This window comes from Miscanthus floridulus, chromosome 9 (assembly GCF_019320115.1).
Source record: "Miscanthus floridulus cultivar M001 chromosome 9, ASM1932011v1, whole genome shotgun sequence".
In the NCBI taxonomy this organism is placed as follows: Eukaryota; Viridiplantae; Streptophyta; class Magnoliopsida; order Poales; family Poaceae; genus Miscanthus; species Miscanthus floridulus.
Window position 1 is genome coordinate 120,061,615 of NC_089588.1, and position 21,296 is coordinate 120,082,910.

General features: G+C 45.0%; 1 long non-coding RNA gene across 1 annotated transcript; it reads left to right on the forward strand.

Annotated features, from left to right (window-relative positions):
* The first annotated feature begins 291 nt into the window (after positions 1–291).
* On the forward strand, positions 292–1,512 carry LOC136482791 (uncharacterized). The gene is made up of 3 exons (XR_010765203.1): positions 292–425; positions 524–600; positions 833–1,512. It is a non-coding gene; the product is annotated as an uncharacterized lncRNA (long non-coding RNA).
* The last annotated feature ends 19,784 nt before the right edge of the window (positions 1,513–21,296 follow it).

Sequence of the window (21,296 nt, forward strand, 5' to 3'; positions counted from 1 at the left end):
GGAAGAGACTGATCTAATCATTTGTTTGTGCACGACATTTCCACATGGGAATTTCATGAAGCACAAATAATGCTTTGCAATAAATAGACTGAAATAAATTAATAATGAAGGTATTCTTGGTGGGGCTTTTATCATGGATTTTTTGGTACCATGGTAAGAATAATAGAATATGCGATTAGATGAGTTTTTTTGTTATGCTTTTTGTTAGATGAGTTATTATGTTTCTTAGCTTCATCTCACTTTCAACACTATGCTTATTAAGATGAGGTTTGATTGTTAAAATTTTGGTCAAAAAAGCTCAATCTTGATGAAATTTGAGTAAATACAATCCTGGTTAGAAGCTTATATCATATATTTGACGCACAGATTTTGCAGCATATGTATGGCGCCCTCCAACAAGTGTGGCGCTGGGTACCTGAAATTTGGTAGGGGATTGGATGATTTAGATGTTTTTTTCAGCAATTTCTTATGTGCTCCTATCTTAACCACCTATTTTTTTTTTCATGTTCTGGTGTACTTGCAGGCGTTCGAGTTGAAGTACACGGTGTTGACCTGGGAAGGAGCAGAAGCCACAAGAAAGTGATCAAAACCGAAAATTAGGTGTCTATAAATATTTCACATGAGATTTCCTGTTACACCGCATGAGATTTTTCATGAAATAATATAATAATCCTGTAAGTTTGAATTGCTCCTTTTTCTGTGAATCTTGAATCTATCTTATTTTAGACCGCGTTTGGTTGTTACTTTGCGTCACCTAAAATGTCACCGTGGCATTAGCACGGGCAATATACTATTCAGTTAGATGAGAAAATTTATGTTTTATTGTGTGCAGTCAGTCAAATGGATAACAAGCAGAGGTTTAGTCTGTTGGAGGATGATGACAAGGTGTTGATCCAGGCAAACCAGGGGCACAGTATGTTCTCTGCCCGAAATTTACTCCACTAAATACTATAGTTGTTTCTACAAAGCAGCATGCATTTCGCATGTTCACTTTTTCCTTTTAACTTTGCGTAAGATGGAAATGTTTTCTGTAGAATATTATAACTTGCATTCCTATAATTTTAAGAGATGTAATATTCTTCCAAACTGGAAGACCTTCAGTGTTTAGAGTTCAGACTATGTCTATGATGGTTTGCTAGGTATTTATTTGTTCAACTACTTTATGTTTCAAATTTCTTTCACATATGGGTTGAATGCTTTAAGCATAAAATTGGATATTGATATTTGATACTATCCGTACCATACATAGTTATGTTTCCATGTTGTATCAGTACCATACACAGTTATGTTTCCATGTTGGACTTTTCCATACTCTGACATAACCTTCTTTAAGTGATCCTTTATAAGTTTTGTTTTCTCCTAACATTATGAGAACAGCAAGGCAAGATAAACAGATGTTCAAAAACTGAGTTAGGCAAGGTAAATATCTCATGTCTGCGGTGTTGACTGCTCTGCAGGTAAATTTTGGTTTATTCAAAAACTAAGTTAGGCCTTGTTTGGATGTTATCGGATTCAACTTAATCCACATGTGTTGGGGTGGATTGGAGTGGAATTTAGTTCAAGTTCCACTCTTATCCACCCCAACACATGTGGATTCATAAGGATCCAACTACATCCAAACAAGGCCTTAGGAATATCTCGTCCAGTGGCATCCAGGTCAGTCAATTCCATTAGTTTATTCCTTGGCGGGAATTTGAGAAGCTTCAGGGTGATGGTTAATGACGCCTATTGTGCTGCTTGGAGATTTGAAGATGGAACTGCAGTGTTTAGGGAAATGTGGGAATTGCTGGGAGATTTGAAGATGCAACTGCAGTGTTTAGAAAAATGTGGGGATCTGCAGATGCAGTTGAACCATCGACATTTATATTTATCACATCAAAACTTGAATTTTATATTCTAATTGTTTATGCTTTGTGAAAACTCATGTAATATTGATGATTGGTTACAAACGGAGTGCTGCGAATATCGTGTTCAAAGTATAATTTTTTTTGCTAGCCTGAGCCTCCCCGTGGCTCACTTCTGAGGATGGCCACGCCGTGGAGCCCCGCATCACAGCTGCCGGCTGCGAGCGTCGCAGCTGACGCGGGGATGCAGCGCCGGGGCCATCGTGATTGTGGCCTTGCAGAGCGGTGCCGGCCCCTCGGAGCCACGCGTCTCTGTTGCTGCGGCACCTCCACCCGCGAGCAAAACTCATGGCACCGAGAGCAGAACCCACCGCACCGAGATGTGTAATAGTGTAGATGTGATGAGTGTTTTCAGCAGTTTTGCAAGCATGGTGTATAGAGACAAGGAAAATAACTATACAAATAACAATTATTTGCAATGACATGGATACACCAGTGATACAAATAATTATGTGCATAGGAAAATACTATTTTTAGGTTTTTACCGTAGCGTAACACATGCACTATACTATTTCTATAATATATTGAAAATGATGCAAGGAATTGGAATCTCTCTTAATTCTTGTTGTACTCTATTTATATCACGAAATACGACCGGAGTTTGGTTGTTTTTATGTGTATCCCTCAAATGAAACCGGAGTTTGGTGCAGACATGCTAAGGTATATCTGCCCCGCAATAGTTGTTCAGATATGCATCACAGTGCAGAGCAAGAATCTCTCTGGTTTTGCTCAGACCTGTATATTATATAAGTGATTCTGTGATTGCACCATTCAGAGATAGTTGTATTTGGGAAGTTTACATATTCTCTGCATGTGTTCACCGGATAATGCATTCCATATGTAGCTATTAGTTTTCCTTATACTATGTTTTGACTACAGATGAGGGTACTGACATGTGTTCATTCCATATTTAGCTATCAGTTTTCCTTATACCTCTGTTTGTCCTAATGGAACCCGACTACAGATGAGGGTACTGACATGTTCATTCTAAAACATGGAATAGCATCGGATTTCAAACAATTAAATATCACAGTGGACTTAATGGTGGCCGTAGCGTTAGCACGGACTTAATGGTGGCCGTAGCGTTAGCAAGTGCTTCTGCTGGTCTGAACAGAGTGTTGTTGAAGTGGAGAGACGGGTGTAACTTGACACAAGACAAGTAATGTGATTTCATATACCCACACTATTTCTTTGAGGAAGATCACACATCTGCTGTTAGAGAAGTGAACTTCTGGCTGTATCATGTTCCTGCATGCAGTTTATTTTCCTTTCTGAGTGCACCCTGCAATTTCTTTGAAGCATATTGTACTTGCAACAATAAAATATATATTCTAGATTGGCAAAATAGATCTTTAGAGGAGCTCTGGAACTCCTGATATGAATTTGTTTTTTAGGGGTGGAAATCTGTGATCAGGTGATTTCAGCTAAGTTGGTAGGGTATTTTACTCCTATTGGTTTTACCTGATAAGAATGACTTCAAATCAGAAATTAGTAGTTTACAAACCTGTAGGTTTGGAGGCCATAGTATACTCACAAATTTTCAAAATTTTTGCAATGAAGGTTTGGTGCAATTACAGAAAAGAAGAATAAGTTCTGTCTTAACTTTGGGCAGCATTTCTGACAATTGAATTGCTGACTTCTTTCAGTAATTCTGTTAGACACTCAAGAAGATAAACTTTGCTTTTTGGATTAAATGTCACTTTAACGTTGGTATTTAATTTTTACAGTATTGTTATCTTATCGTGCGATCCGTATGTTTTTAGTACAAAAGTTTAGTTGTCCCGTAGCAACGCAATATATATATATATATATATATATATACACACGTCCTGTTCGTTTGGCTTATAAGCCGTACTTTTTCAGCCAACGAACAGTATTTTTCTCTCACAACAAATCAGCCAATAGTACTTTCAGCCAAACGAACAGGGCAATAATATAATGGGCGGGCTATTGATTATTATTAGTCTATCTAAGTGAATACTTATATTTACTAATCAATTTGCAAATATAATAGCACAAACTTTTCTTTTGTTAACTCTCTAAACCTGATTCCGCATTAGCCGTACTGCAATCTGAAGAACTCCTGATTCCACGGTAAGAGAGAATCTGTTAACACAACAGATGCCAACGATTGTTTTGGGACACCAATGTGATACGAATTGAGTATACACGTGTCATCGCTCACTCATTGAAAAATAATGTCACCACAAAAGAGCTCCCACTTCAAAGAAACACACATAAAAAAATGCATGGAAAATCAATTAAAGAAAGTATGGGTGCGTAGATGATGCATGTTTCGAAAATGCATGGAAAACAATTACAAAATTGGATGCATCACTACTGGATTCAGGCGCTTTGCCGAGTGCCTAATGCACTCGGCAAAGGCTACTTTGCCCTCGGCAAAGCCTTTGCCGAGGGCAGCACTCGGCAAAGAGCCTCCGGTAAAAAATCCGTCGGCAAAGAATTCTTTGCCGAGCGCCTTTTATCGGGCACTCGGCAAAGTCTTTGCCGAGTGCAATCTCGGCACTCGGCAAAGAAAAGTGACCGTCACGGCACCGGTTGCGTTAGCACATGCTTTGCCGAGTGTCATGTCAGAGGCGCCCGGCAAAGATTTTTTAATTTTTTTTTTCAAAATTTCTTTGCCGAGTGCCTTACCGAGGAGGCACTCGGCAAAGATTTTTTTATTTTTTTTAATAATTTCTTTGCCGAGTGCCCTCCCAGGTCGGCACTTGGCAAATATTTTTTAAATTTTTTTCGTAATTTCTTTGCTGAGTGCCCTGTCAGGGCGGCACTTGGCAAATATTTTTTTTAAAAAAAATCTTTGCCGAGTGCCCTGGCCCTGGCACACGGCAAAGAGGCTAATTTTTTTTTGATTCTATATTCACAAACACAGCATATAAGATACACAAACATAATATAGCACATATATATCACATCCATCTCATCACAAAGGCAATACCACATATATATCACATGTCGATCACACAATATCTCACATACACGGCATCACAAGCATAATAGGTCCAATATCCATCGAAACAAGTCGATAGTTGATCACAGTGCATCACATGTCCATCAAGTGATGAAAAAGAGATACAAACTACCGGTGGGGAGGAAACTGAGTGCTTGGTGAAGGAAAAGTGTCGTCACCTGCTTGCGCCTGAGATGGGTTATTCGAACCCGTCGACGGAGGCTGCATAAAGGACAAGAGATTGCATCTGTTAGAGTGGTCATCTAATGAAAGCACTAGTCGAAGCAATTTGGTTTCATACTCACAGGACTAGCTATAGCTGGTGACGACGGTGGAGCGAACTGCGGCACAGCTACACCATGCATTTGCCCAAAGTTCTTCAGGAACGTCGTAATCTCCGCCAGCTGCTTGGTCTGCCTTTCCCGCTCGGCCCGCTCGTCCTGTCTTTCCCGCTCGGCCTGCTCGGTCCTCGCCGCCAGGTCCCGCAGCTCCTAAGCCATCCTCTCGTTATCGGCCTGCAACATTTCAATTGAATGCTTCAGTAATGCAAATGTAACTAAGTTATTTAAAGATCAATGTACGAAGAGTTAAACGGGACTAACCTGGAGTGCGTCGACCCGCCGCTGTGAAGGGGACGGCCGTTGGCGTATGGCCGGGCCTCCGCTCGGGGTCTGTGCTCGGATCTGGGAGAGGGAGGGAATCTCGCTGGGCTCGAGGGTGCCATCGCCTATCCAGTACCGCCCATGCTTCTTGCCTTGTCTGAGCCTCATGACCATCGTCCCATCGATGTTGTCGGTGCTTGGATCCCAGTCTGGCCCATGGACCGACCTTGCCTCCGACGCATACGAACTGATGCGGGTGTGGACGCTCGGGTTGCTGTAGGACTCGGCCGGGTCATCCGGGGTGAAGGTGACAGCGGACGTCGCCTTACCCTTGTGGGCCAGACCATATGCCATGAAATTGGAGATGGACTTCCCACCATGTGACACCGACTGCGAGAAAGACAAGAAGATGATTAGAAGAAACATGCAGAATGGAGCGTAAGAATACTAAAAATTCACGTACCCATGCTTGCTTGTACGCGCCGAGGCTGCGGCTGCCTTGATGGTGTGTGGGGCCTATCGCTGCCATACGCCGCTCCTGCCCCACCTCGTGGTCCTGGATATAACCCTCCGTGAACCACCTGTCCACGACCATCTCCCAGTAGTCCCGATACGACTCGCACCACCATGGAATTATCTACATGTCATAAAGAATTTGAGATGTAAGAAGACCAAATTAAAGCTACTTAATCTCAAAATGAATCAGTATTATTCTTCTTCATTTACCTCAAAGTACTATTCCTGGGTCAACGTCCTCTGTCTTGCCTATGTTTTGGTGATCTTCTCACCAAGGTGCGTGGCGTAGTACTTGACGATGCAAGTGAGGCGCTCCTCATAGTGCATGTCGGTAATTCATTTCCTGGCACTTTTCACCATCACCTTCTCTGCCCTGTCCTCTTGTCCTTCTTCACATCTGAAAAAAGTTGCAGACAAACACAATGTATCAATTCATTATGTCAAAAAAAGTCAAATGAATGCGATGTATTGATCAAAGTTGTGCGAGCGAGACTTACCCAGAACTCTCTCCTCACCCGCTCCTGCTTATCTCCACATGCGTCGGGGGCATCTTTGTAGTGGTCCCATGATTTGGCTGGCTCAGTGTTCCCCTTGTGCGTGACAATGCCGGGGTAAAAGTGCCTGCACACAAGACCTAGGATGTGGTTGGGGTTGCGTGAGTCACCAGGCGACACAACCAGCCAGTGCCTGCACAAGTCATTAACAAACATTATTAGTTTCTCTGACAATTTTCAATAGGTTATATGAAGTAGCTGTGATAAAATCTAAAGTTACTTACCTGTCCCCCTGGGGCGGATCACTGGGCGTAGGGGAAGAAGCGGAGGCCCAGGGAGTTTCGAGGGACCTCGCAAGTAGATCCTAGCCACAGCAGAGGAGTCCGAACCAGCTGTGCCTCTAGCCTCGCCGCCCTGCTATGCCTCGTCTCCCTCGTCGTCAGTCTGCCGAACCAGCTCCTCCTTGTCTAAGGAGTCCGGGGTACGGCGCTCCTCCTCCGGCACGTCACGCGGCCTGACTAGAGGAGGCCGGCCCCTCCTGCCGCCGCTGCCGCTACCGCTGCTCCTGGCCCTCTGACTCCTCCCATCCAATGACCCCTCTTCTACATCTGGATCTGCATCGCATGCCCTCATGAACCTCGAGTTCACGTTCCTTGGCACACGACTGCCCGCCATCTTTGTTTAATCACCTGTAATTAAAAAGAAACAAACAAGACATATTAGTACATGTGTTAAAAATAGATGTTAAATAAATAAACAAAACACGATTACAAAATAACATAGTATTACATGTATTAGAAGTAATCATCATTATTGGGATTATCTGGATCATATGTCTCGTCATCACTATCAAAATTGTCCAAATAAACAACATTGTTCGAAGGTTCAATGTTGCCTTCATCGTCATCGTCTAAATGTAATCGCTCAAGCATTTCTATGTCCTTGGCATTTTGCACCTCATCTCCTTCTTCCTCGTCATCGACCCTTTCATTGTCTACTTCCATTCCGATCGCTTCGGTTAAGTCTATCACCAACCTCCCTAGTAGCCCATCTTCTTGATAGAACTCTCCTTCATATGTGTTTGGGTTGAAGTTGTAATCTTCATCGTTTGGGACAGCTAGTCTACCATGTGGCGATACCTGGTGCACAATAGCCCAACCCTTAAGAGCCATGTTACCTTGGCACGTGTATGGCAAATAATAAACCTGCACAGCCTAGTGAGCCACAATAAAGACATCTTTTCCTTGATAGACGGAATCTTGTCGAATCTCGACTTGACCAATATTAGGGCTCCGTTTCGTTAGTCGAGGATTGAACCAGTGGCATTTGAACATGACGAGACGAAGAGGTTTTGAACCATAAAATGAAAGTTCATAGATTTCTTCGATTATGCCATGAAACTCGAGGCCATCAGTGCCGGGAGTACAAACTCCGCTGTTTGTGGTTTTTCGATGGGGCTGAGCTCGCTCGTAGCTTGCTGTGTGAAAGCGATATCCATTCACATCATAACCTGAATAAGCTTTCCCTTATTGTCGAAGCCATTTGCAACCTGTCTCAACTCCTTACTCATAGTTGCATCGGTTTGGGCCTACAAGCGCAAGAATGAAAGATTGCCGAACTAAGTACGCGAAACTCGAAATCTCGAACTAGGTACAAGGTAAATTGGACAATACCTTTGTTTTGAACCAAGAAATGAAATCAGGCCTCCCTGCTCCTAGACCCTATGAAAGAAGGGTATCGGTTTGTCGTGGGATAGGACCCCTTGGTTGATGCTAGGATACACGAATAAATTCCCTGTGCAAATGAGAAAGAATCAGTTGGATGCAGAATAGTGACAGTGTATTGAAACAAGTTCGTTGAGAACTTACTCAATGAACGGCTTCACCTCGGTTAGGTTTTGCAACACATATAGCATGATACTGCTCCACTCTTCATTATCCAACCTCTTATTGGTCGATCCACTTGCGCTTCCGAGTTGCCCTTGGAAAAGGCTGAGGTTGGATTCATTCTCGTCAGCATTGTAGTGAGGGAGTGGATTATGCACGCTAGGAAGGTTCGTTGTGTAGTATAGCTATGTGAAGTTTGTCACCTCCTCTAGAATGGAAGCCTCTGCAATGGAAGCCTCAATTTTTGCTTTATTTCTACATTTTTTGCGAACGGCCTTCAGACATCTGTTTCGCGGTTTCCTCAGTCATGAATAGCCTTTGAAGCCTCGGCACGAAGGGAAGGTGCCGTAAGACTCGAGCGGGTATCTTAAGCTGCCTCTTCTGGCCACCACCATCACCAGACTCTACCTCCAGGAACCTGGAAGCTTTACACTTCGGACAGTTATTTGCCTCCTTGTGTTCTTCATGAAATAGGACACACCCGTTCGGACAAGCATGTATCTGCTCATACGGCATCTTTAGTGCTTTAAGGAGCTTCTGTGCCTCGTACATGGTCTTTAGCAACATGTGGTCCTTTGGAAGCAGGGTGCCAACCACGGCCAACACCTTATCGAAGCCTTCTCGACTCATGTTCAAATCGGACTTCAACCCCATCAAGCGACTAATGGCATCCAGCTGAGAGACCTCAGAATGAGCGTGAAGGGGTTTCATCGCCGAGTCCATCATGTACTTGAACGCATCTACGGCTGCCTGCATCTCCGCCTCCTCGCGTCCTTTAGCAAACTGTGCTTGGTGAACGTCATCTACCATGTCTGCTACCCCGGCATCAGCATCGAAAGCCTCGACGCGTGGTCTCACCACCTCCTCTCTCATACGATCGGCTTCACCATGGTGGACCCACCGGGTGTAGTTCGGCGTAAACCCATTCTTGTGCAGATGTATACCCATGACTTCCTGGTTTTGCATTCTCCTGTTACCACACTTGCTGCAGGGACACAAAGCCATTTTCGGGTATCTAGCGGCCTTGCCAAATGCACGCTTCAAGAAACGATCGGTCTTGTTCATCCATTCAATGCTGACATCACCCTGACTTGTCCGGCCCGTGTACATCCACTGACGGTCCTCCATCCTCTAGCATATATAACATCTCCATAGGTGACCATCAATTGCATCTATGCGGTGTCCCTACTCTCTAATAGGTGAGGATAGGTCCTAATCCCACCCACGGATGCGTAGATGAGGTTAGTTTCTATGCTCCGCTCCTATCCGAGATAGAATTTCGGCAGCACCTCCCCGATGTTCTCCCGATACACGTCCTGCAAGGGAGAGTGTGTATCCAGAGAACAACAGGGGGTGATGCCGAAACACCATCTCGAACCAGAGCGGACCATGGAAACTAACCCATCTACGCATCCGTGGGCTGTCCAAAAAATGTGGATAATCCGAAACAGATACGGTCGTAGATATACAAAGATCTGCATACCTCCAACCGTATCTCTTTCGGACGGGAGACACCTAACTAGGTTACGCGACCAAAGACCACATACGGATAGAGGGGTTATACCTAGGGTGCCAGTGAGGTTAGGGTAGCGGGGCGGTGGAGAGTCGGTGCAGTGGCGAGTCGACGCGGTGCAGGAAGACCCACAGCGCTGACGAAGACGATTGGGGTCGCCGAGTCCCTCCCACAGGTCCTCCTGCAAAAAAGGGCAAAAATGGTTAGTGTAGACTCAAAATTTCGGCAGCACCTCCCCTGCACGGGGAGGTTCCCAAAACCTACAAAAAACATGGCACAAAGGCCAACAACCACATATATACCAAACATGGGCACGAAGGCCAACAACCACCAATATATCAAGAGGAGCCATGTACTTTAGTTCTCTTTCCATGCAGATGAAAGTATTGAAGTAGTACAACAACAATTACTACTAATCCTACAACTACTACTAACACTACTACTAACAACTACTTAACTACTAACAGTACTAATACTAAGAACTACTTAACTATTAACAACTACTACTACTAACCACTACTACTTACTAACTACTACTATTTACTAACTACTACTACTAGTAACCCTACAACTAACACTACTAACTAATACTACTAACCACTACTACTTACTAACTACTACTACTACTAACCCTACAACTAACACTACTAACTACTACAACTAACACTACTAACTACTACTACTAACACTACAACTAACTACTACTAACTACTACTACTACTAACCCTACAAGGGTAGGGCTTACCTTGGCGGCAAGAACGGCAAGCGCGAGGGCCGGCGACGATGGCGGGGATGACCGCAGCAGCACGAGGATCAACGGGCGGTCAGAACGACACGAGGATCGACGGGCGATCGGGTCGGCACCTTCCTCTTCTTCCTCCTCCCCCTTCTCTTTCTTCCTCTTCTTCCTCCTCCCCCTTCTCTTTCTTCCTCTTCCTCCTCCCCCTTCTCTTTCTTCCTCTTGCTCCTCTCCTTCTCCCTCTGCTGGCTGGCCGCAGGGCACGGCGGGGCTGGTGGAGCTCGGGGTCAGCAGGGGAGCTCAGGGCCGGGGGAGCTCTAGGCGGCTCGGGGCCGGACGGGTCGCTGTCCCCGGGGAGCTCGGAGCCCAGGGCGTTGGTGAGCTCGGGGCGACGGACGGGGACCCAGGGTGCGGGCGCGGGGCCACCGGGGTGGGGGTGTAGGGCTGCCGGGGCGGGGGCGCTGGGCCGCCGGGGCCGGGCGGGAAAGCCGGCCGAGCGCCAGGGCGAGCACCGCCGGGACGGGGGTGGGGGGGCACGGGACGAGGGCGTGGGGCGCGGGACAGGGGCGCCGGGGCGGGCTCGGCAGGACCTCGCTGGAGGGGGACGACGGCAGGGGCGGCGCGGGCGGCCGGGGGTGGCGACGACGCGGCAGGGACGCAGGGGCGGGTGGGAGAGGAGTGAGGAGGGGTGGGGTTGGGCCGGCCCATTGTGGGCCTTTAGGTTAAAAGATTTGCCGAGTGCCGGGCCCAGCGGCACTCGACAAAGGGTTTTTTATTTTTTGTTAAAAAATTCTTTGCCGAGTGCCCTGTGACCTGGCACTCGGCAAAGGCTTCTTTGCCGAGTGCCAAGGTTGGCACTCGGAAAATTAATTTTTTTTTGTTTTTTTCGCCCCATTTTTTTTGGGGCCTTGCTATAGTAATTAAAACTCCGTTTCAAAATTTGGGACAATTTTGAGTTTTTTACTATATTTCCTTAATTATTTTTGTTTCGTTGAATTTTTCTGACTATTTCAAATTTGAACTGCATGTACATGAAAGAATGGAATTTGGTCATTCAAAAAATGGTATTCATGATGTTTGGCGTATGTTGAGGCCGTATCCAGGAACTCGCATGAAATTATGAGCATCCTTTTGTCGTAACATGACGATATACTTGCGGGAAAAGTGTATTTAAATTATATAAAATCCAAACAAAGTCCAAAAATCACGAAACTTGTCGAGGTGTCTTGTTATCGCAAGTGGAGGCCATGGTAAAAAAATTGAGAAAGTTTGAAGCAAGTTGTGACGTCGGATACCTAAAAGCCAGACATCTCCACATGTGATCACAAGACACCTCGACATGCGGAGATGTCTGGCTTTTAGGCATCTGACGTCACAACTTACTCCAAACTTTCTCAATTTTTTTACCACGGCCTCCATATGTGATAACAAGACACCTCGACAAGTTTCGTGATTTTCAGACTTCGTTTGTATTTTATATAATTTAAATACACTTTTCCCGCAAGTATATCGTCATGTTACGACAACAAGATGCTCGTAATTTCATGCGAGTTCCTGGATACGGCCTCAACATACGCCAAACATCATGAATACCATTTTTTGAATGACCAAATTCCATTATTTCATGTACATGCAGTTCAAATTTGAAATAGTCGAAAAAATTCAACGAAACAAAAATAATTAAGGAAATATAGTAAACAAACTCAAAATTATCCCAAAGTTTGAAATTGAGTTTTAATTACTGTAGCAAGGCCCCAGAAAAAAATGGGCAAAAAAAACAAAAAAAATTAATTTACCGAGTGCCAACCTTGGCACTCGGCAAAGAAGCCTTTGCCGAGTGCCAAGCAGTGTTTTCCTAAACGCTAAACGGTAAACATCGGTCACCTACTGTTTAGCCATTATTCGGGCAAAACGTCCCATTAAACGGGCTAAACGGCCAATTAAACGGGGTAAACGGGTGATTAAACGGAAACGGCGCACCACCGTGTAGCGTTTACACGGTGTTTAAATGGGCTAAACGGCCGTTTAGGCGAACAGTGGTGCCAGGTCACAGGGCACTCGGCAAATAATTTTTTTAAAAAAAAATAAAAAACCCTTTGCCGAGAGCCTAACGTCGGGGCACTCGGCAAACGCTGACGGCAGGTGGCCGCCGTCACGCCGGCCACCTTTGCCGACGGCCAAATTTTGCCGAGTGCCCGGCACTCGGCAAAGATTTTTTTGCCGACGGCCAATCTTTGCCGAGGGCCTGGCACTCGGCAAAGGAAAATTTTTGCCGACGGCTAAAGTTTGCCGAGTGTCCGGCTCTCGGCAAAGGCATATTTGCCGACGGCCTATCTTTGCCGAGTGCCGCTGGGTCCGGCTCTCGGCAAAGATTGCCTTTGCCGAATGCCCAACAAAAAGCGCTCGGCAAAGCTTTTTGCACTCGGCAAATCAGCCTGGTCCGGTAGTGCATAGATGATAGAGGAATGCATGTTCATGCAAAATTTAAGGTTAATAAATTTGGTGCAAGGAAAAAAAGGAAATCAGCGTGTAAGTGGGTTGGGTCGGAATGACCTGTTCATCTGAACATGCAACCCTTTTTCTATTGCATGATGATTCTCTTTTTTATTTTCCCATGCACGAAAACTTTGTTCAACCTCAAATTTTGTATGAACACGTATATTTGCGTTATCTACCAATCCATATTTTTGGTTGATTTTTTCTTCAATTTTTTATGTGTTTTTAAATGTAGGAGCATGGGAGGATAAGATTTTGTAAGGGCCTTCTGATGGCAACATATTGTATCAGTAATAGTATATCTATTTTATAGGGTTTTTTTGTTCTTATTTTATAGGGTTTTAAGAGTACAGAAAGCTTGCTGCTTGCCTTTTCTTACCTTTAAACATAACACTTGTTTCTCACATGCTCTTCATTAGCCCTTATAACACTCTGGTTAGTACTTCTCCTCACAAACAAAATGATAAATCTCCATTAGTGCACTCAAAATGGGCATGACAAACAAGATTCTTATTAGGTGCGCAGAGAAGTAGTGAGAGAAGTCATAGTTTCGTGCTAGTAAGATCATGTACATCAGAATTTCAGAGACTGGAAAAGCATGGGAGTACCAGATAGCAAACCATTATGAAACATCAGAGGAACTGAACTGAGAATAACATCCTAGCACTTTGAAAAGCCTCCCATCAACAGACGAAAATGATATCCATTAGAAGGCAGCTTGCACAACCAAACATACACTGTAAAAAGCTGTAAATGCCTTTTTTTTTAAAAACAAAACGGATGTTAATGCATATCAAAATAACAGAACTTGCACACTTGTGCAATATCTTGCTCCGTGTAACACAGGAGCACCAAATATGCCATCTTTTATGGGCTTTTGACGATTTATTGGCCCAGACTCAATTGGATCGGAATTTGGCAAACTGTCAGAGAAGAATGCTTCATCGTTACCACTCTACTAAGTTCTATAATTTAAATAAAAAATATTGGTTAAGTTAATTATCTGGGATAACTTGGATTGAGATGTAACGGTTCGGTGGCAGCTAGAAGGCCTGTGCTATATGTACTTGTGCACTAGAAATACAACAATTCATGTACCATATTCTTCTCAACGCCACATGGCTTGGAGTTGCAGCAAGATTCAGATTGCTTGACACAAAATGCACATACATACCTGGGCCATCAAACTACAAATAGACCAGATATCAGGATTTAATCTTTAATGTTTAATACCGCAAATGCATACACAACTTGTCTCATATTATTACATCTTGCCCCCCAAAAAAAAAAATTAGGAGATACAAAGATCAACACTTTTGGTACAAGAACTTGTTTTCTACTGGAATGTGACCTTTCTAAAAACCTAAACAAAAAAAAAACAGAGAGGCAAGATTGCCAATTAGCTGAGGAAAAAAGTATTTCTTCACAAATATTATATCTGAAAAGGATTAAGAAATGCAAATAAGCTCAGAATAATAAAGCTGTGCAAGCAGGAATAACCAAGTTTATATCTAACAGACACGCGCCAATTCAAATGGCTCTTCTGATCGAGTGCTAGCGAATCTGATTGAATACAATCGAAAAGGCGAAACAAGGAAAACATAAAGTGTAGTTGTACAACATGCCAAAGCAGCATCAATTTATAACTCGAATCAGCGCAAACTTGTACCGAAAATTTGACCTTGAAATAATTTTGGATTATCTGTTCGCTGTTCGTCAGGCTGCGTACTCTATTGCTGACGAGTTGAAGGTGTGGCCATCACCGATGTAGGTGAAGTGGTTGTTCCCCGCACAGCTCAAGGACTAATATGTCACAGATTGCTCACTAAAACATTTGCAGCTCAGGTTTCTTTTCTTCGGCATCTTGCAGAGCCATCTTTCATAACTCCAGCCACACATTCCAAAAGCAAGCATCAAAAGGCACCTCAGGTATGTGTAACTGGACAATTCAGTGGCCACTACAGATTGCCTTAGCAAAGACTGATAGGTTCTGAACTGATCCTACATGCTACAAATATGCACGAATTGATGCATCGGGAACAAATCTGAATATGTAAGCAAACATCATTGTAGTGTCTCGAGTGAGAAGAAATAATCATAAAAAAAGCAATGTGTGAGCTCTGTTCACAATGTGTCAGGAAGAAGTGAAGAGCAGGGGAGTTTCAGGTTGAATCAATCGCCCACCTAACGACCTAGAAGTCGTATATGCCAGGTGCCAGGACTGCAACTCAGGGGAGTTTCAATTACCATGACAATTGTGCATAGAAGAATACATGTGGAAACAGTTTACAGGTGTAGAGGATAATGATCAAACCTCAGTTATGCTTTGGATTTATTTTTTAATCATCTGATGTCCATTCAAATTATAATACAATGAAAATTGCAACTGCCTAATGTATTGCCTTTTTCATTATAGAAAAGAAGCATAAATATAGTACCAAATGCATCAATTTGTAAACATACACAACAAAAATTCTCTAGCAAGCATTCACAGGGTTCTGAAGAAAGAAGTCATCCGTTCAAATGGACACCTAGCTAGATAGTAGTAAGTGGTAACTGACTTGACAGAAAAAAAAAACCAGGAGACAATAGGAGGTTCTACTGTTAGGATGCAACAGAATGGATCAATACACAGAGAATTTTTTTTGTTTATGGGAGCACTGAGAAACTTCGCTAGCAAGCAGGATCACAAAAACTTACAATGATTGTATAAGACTATAGAGTGCTTCAAAATACAAAATTTATGAGAAATGATTTCCTATACATGTAACCAAATGCAAACCAGAACGATCTAACACCGGTTAGCTGAACAGTTTCCTTTTGTCCTTTTGATGAATGATGAGTAAATAACCTAATAAAAAAATCAGTTCCTAATAAAATTAACTCGTGTTACAGATTTCAGGACACTGATCGACACAACCTACCTCATAGACCAAAAAGAAAAAACAAGTGCCAAAATCAAATCCAAAACATATAAATACCTCACGGATGTACAAAGAAATCAAACCTCAAATGCCTTGCAGATGTACCAAGAATTAAATGAAGAATGGAAAGGAAAAATGTTTATTTGTTAACTTTAATAGGCAAAAGAATTATGAGAACTTTAATATAGGCTAATGTCATGAGAGGAAATGGTGGCACCTTGAACTTTAGTCTGTAACAAAACAATAGTTGTGGGGGGTCCATCAAATATTTTAATATTAAGTTTCATTGATCATAGGTACTCAAACAATAATAATTAGAAAACAACAACATTAATACTGGACAATGAAAATATATGGGTACCTGCTATTTTATATCCTTTATTAGTAGCATGTAAAGTATATATACATTGTGAAGCAAATGAGTGCATCCCCAAAACTGGAGATTGTAGAAACATGCAAAATAGAAAGAAGAGGCATAGCACACCTTAATTCGGCGGCCAATTTTATAGTAATCGAAAATGAGGTAACCGAAGAACTTCGTGACCCAATAAAACTATTTTACTGCTGGTGCATATGAGGAAACCTTGACTGCCAATATGTGTAACAGTAAAGTTGAAGGTTTTGTCAAAATGGTATGATGTAACATTGAGCGATACATTTTATTTTGTAGGGAAACAATGCTTATTAGACTGTAAAGCAAATACGCAATAACCTAGAGAGCATAGTTGAAACACAATCAGTCTGAGGAAAGCACTAATGCATATATGACTATATCATTCACGCAGTTATCATCCATCAGGTAGAGATCATGTGGAGCATCTTACGACTAATAGCTGAAAGGGGAAAAAGCGTCACTAAACTATTCGGTGTTGGATCTCCTCTCATTGTAATCATGGACCACATATTCAGGGTCAGAGCTGTACATGCACTACTAGAAACAGTCGCTTTGCCGTATGCCACAGGCACTCGGCAAAGCCCAAAAAACACTCGGCAAACAACACACAGCATCTACAGTGCCGGCAAACGTTTCTTTGCCGAGTGTTTTTTATCGGGCACTCGGCAAATACTTTGCCGAGAGCTGAAACCGACGCTCGGCGAAAAAAGTAATGTGACGGAGTGGAGACAGTCACGGCGCATTTGCCGAGTGTCAAATCTCAGGCACTCGGCAAACCTTCCTTTTTTGCCGAGTGTCAAATTTCAGGCACTCGGCAAAGCTTCCTCCTTTGCCGTGTGTCAAACTCCAGGCACTCGGAAAACCTCCGTCCTTTGCCGAGTGTCGAATCCCAGACACTCGGTAAAGCTTCCTCCTTTGCCGTGTGTCAAATTCTAGGCACTCGGCAAACCTTCGTCCTTTGTCGAGTGTCAAATCTAGGACACTCGGCAAAGACTGGCCCAGAACGTACAAATGTTGGCTTCTTTGCCGAGTGTCACAGCGTAGACACTCAGCAAAGAAGCCATTTTAGTCCCAGAATGCACAGAATTTTGCCACGTTTCCACTTTGCCGAGTGTTTTAACCCTGGCATTCGGCAAAATGCCTCTTTGCCAAGTGTAACACTCGGCAAAGCGACCATATATTTTCTGTTTTTATGGTTCGGTCACGTATAACGTACGCCACTCAAATAAACATTACAGGCATCACACATAGTTCACAATAAGTATCACAACCAGTTCATATAGATATATCGACAGCAAATAAATGCAAATAAACTTCAGAATCACAAGTAGGTTCATTCACAACCACAAATAGTCACAAGTAGTCACAGGTAATCCATAAACACAAATGCAAATAAAATCACAAGTTCCACTGCAACCACGCTGGATCATAAGGCTCATTTGATGCCGCCGATTGATGCTGCACAAAGGAGAAGAGATTGCATGTGTGAGACAAGATTGCATGATCTCTCTGCTGCCTAACTAGTATAACCCTTGCAACTATCTTCTCAGTTACATTGTGCTCTAGTATGATTGCTTAAGTACTAGTTGGTAATAAACATATAGCATTAGTCACTAAGTTTCTAGTGTCTGGGCATCTTTATAAGATTGATTCTGCATAAACTAGAAACGATGATTCTAAGGTTGTAAAGCGACTCACAGTGCCTAAAACAGTATTTGGAGCAGGTTGAGGAGGAGGGACTGGCATTGGTGGCGGAGGTTGACCAATTGCAGCGTAAACACCCCTCATATATTCAAACATCTGCAGCTCCATCCTCTGTCGCTCTGCCTCCATCCTCTGCCGCTCTGCCTCCATCTTCGCCTCTAGCTTCTCTCGGCGCCTCGTTTCTTGTTCCAACTGAGCCTACAATATTTCATCCCAATGTTATAATGCAATGCAAAAGTACGTAAAAATCAATGAATGATGAATAAAATAGAAATAACCTGGAGTGCGTTCATCTGGAACCGTGTAGAGTCCGATCGTGGGCATATCGCTGGGCTAGAACTCGTGCTCCATGCTCGAATCTGGGAGAGAGTGGGAGTACTAGTCGTGTCGATTGTGCCATCGCCAATCCAGAACCGGCCATGCTTCTTGCCTCCTCCCGCTCTGATGACCACTTCTCCATCAAGGTCATGGGTGCTCGGATCGTACTTTGGGCCATGGACCAACCTTGTCATCGATGTGTATCCATCGAGGAGGCTATGCACGGACTCGTTGTTGTACGCCGAGGGCGGGTCCTCCAGGTTGTAGGCGACGTCGGACGTCGCCTTGCCCTTGTGGGCCAAAGCATATGCCATGAACTGGGAGCAAGGCTCGCCACCATGTGCCGTCGACTGCAAAAAAAGTAATATGATTTGAAATTATGCAGAGTTGAGCGTTAGAATAAGGAAATAAATTCGCGTACCCATCTAGCTGCGTATTCTGAGAGGTTGAGGTTGCCTTGATGGTGTGGTGCACCTGGCATCAGCAAACACCGCTCCTAACAAGCGTTGTGATTCTCCTCCCACGCGGGGTCGAACCACCTATCCACCATCCGGGCCTAGCACTGCATATCGTAGGCGCACCACCATGGAGGCACCTACGTCATCAAGTATATGACATATAAGAAGATGAAATTAAGCGTAATTAATCTCTAATTAATCTCAAAAAATAAGTATTAATGTCGGTGCAGAAAGTGACCAACACGTAAATATTTGTAGTTTTGCCGTACGTTGTGATCGGAGATGGCCTAGCACTCAATGACACAGGGTTTATACTGGTTCAGGCAACGTGCCCTACGTCCAGTTTGAGTCGGTCGGTGACTTTATTCCTAAGCCCAGGTGCTCGAAGTTTGTAGTGGGGTTATAAACGAGAAGGAGAAAGATGGGGGGAGCAAGAGGCCCGGTCAGACTCTGGTCCAAACGCCGAGAGTGATAGGGGCTCCGCTATGAGCTAAGCGTGTGAGCGTGTGCTCGTGGTTTGAAGCTGGTGGTTCTGCTGTGGTGTCCTAGTGATCTGAATGAGTCTGAGAGAACTAGAATGGTGAACCTATCTATTGGAGGAGAGCGCATCCCCTTTTATAGATGAAGGGGATGGCCTTACAAGTGAGAGAGAGGGAGTACGTCGGTTGCTAAGTCTTGCTTCCCATGCCGGCAGGTACAAGAGGATGGTAGGCGCCCACAACACTGTTGAATGTCAGACGCACATGGGAGGTGGCGTTGCCTTCTTTGGGTATGGCAGACGTCGGCGCCTGCCACACTGTTGATGTCTAGGAGCACGTAAGGGGTTTAACCATGTTCGCCCGGTACGGTAAAAGTCGGTGCCCACAACGCTGTCGATGCCCAGAGGCACGTGGGAGGAGCCTTATCATATGGGAGTCAATGGCGCCTACAACACTGTTGGGGTTCTGACAAGTCTGGAAGGTTGCAGGGCACCTTTCTATCATATCCTATCGGTACCTAGGGTTTGATCCTGGTATTGTAGTTTGCCTTTGCACCCTGCCTTATTTCTCCATTCGTTTCCTGGTCCTTATCGAGCGGGCGTCCCCGATCGGCTAGTTCTAGTCGGAGAAGAGTAGTGAGCAGGGGTTCGGCCCGGCCTGTCGGTCGGAGGGCCATCCGGAGGCGGGCTGGAGACCAAAGCGAGTGGTCCTGGTCGAAGCCGGAAGTGGAGTTGGGCCAAGCCTTCTGGTCAGAGAGGCCATCCGGAGGTGGGCTGGAGACCAAAGCGAGGGCTTTCGGTCGGAGAGGTGGGACGGAGTCGGAAGCGGGCGCCGTTCCTCCTCGGCCAGGCCTTCCGGTCGGTGACTGGATCCCCTTTCCGGCCTGTCATTTAGGTACTTGGGCCGGCCCATGAGTTTGCGTGTTGTTTGCAACGTTGCCTGCTGGGCCGAACCTTTGTTGGGAAGCCGGTCCGCGAGGGACCCCGAGTTTATGAACCCGACAGGAGCCCCCGAGCCCCGGATGATTCGGGTAGAATCGTTTGGGAGATTTTTGCCTTGACGGCGGGTGCGCGCGAGCGCACCCGCGGGTGTAGCCCCTAAGCCCCCGATCGATTTGGGCAGAATCATCTGGGTTTTTTTTTTGTATTGCCAGTGGGGGAAGTTTTGTTTCGTCAGCGGGTGCGCACGAGCGCACCCGCAGGTGTAGCCCCCGGGTGATTCGGGCGGAATCGTCCGGGGGGTTTTGTCAGCGGGCGTGTGTGCGTGTTTTTTAGTAGGGACGGAGTTGTCAACCAAGGCGTCGTTGCGCAACCGATGTGGTTAGTTTAGGGACTGGATGAGACAGAGCTCGCTGATCCTGGCGTCGGTGCACATCGTGGGACCGGGCGAGTCAGAGTCGTGGATCCTGATGAGTTAGTTTAGGGATCGGACGAGATGGAGCCCACTGATCCTAGCGTTGGTGCGCGCCGTAGGATCGGGCGAGTCAGACTCGTGGATCCTGATGAGTTAGTTTAGGGGCCGGACGAGATGGAGCTCGCTGATCCTGGCATCGGTGCACGCCGTGGGATCGAGCGAGTCAGAGTCGTGGATCCTGATGAGTTAGTTTAGGGATCGGACGAGACGGAGCCCGCTGATCCTGGCGTCGGTGCGCGCCTTGGGATCGGGTGGGTTCGGAGTCATGGATCCTGATGTGTTAGTTCAGGGATCGGACAAGACGGAGCCCGCTGATCCTAGCATCGGTGCACGCCGTGGGATCGGACGAGTTGGAGTCGTGGATCCTGATGGTGCGAGTTAGTTTCAGGGATAGGACGAGACCGGGCTCACTGATCCTAGCATTGGTGCGCGCCGTGGGATCGGGCGAGTCAGAATCGTGGACCCTAATGGTGCAGTTGAAGCGT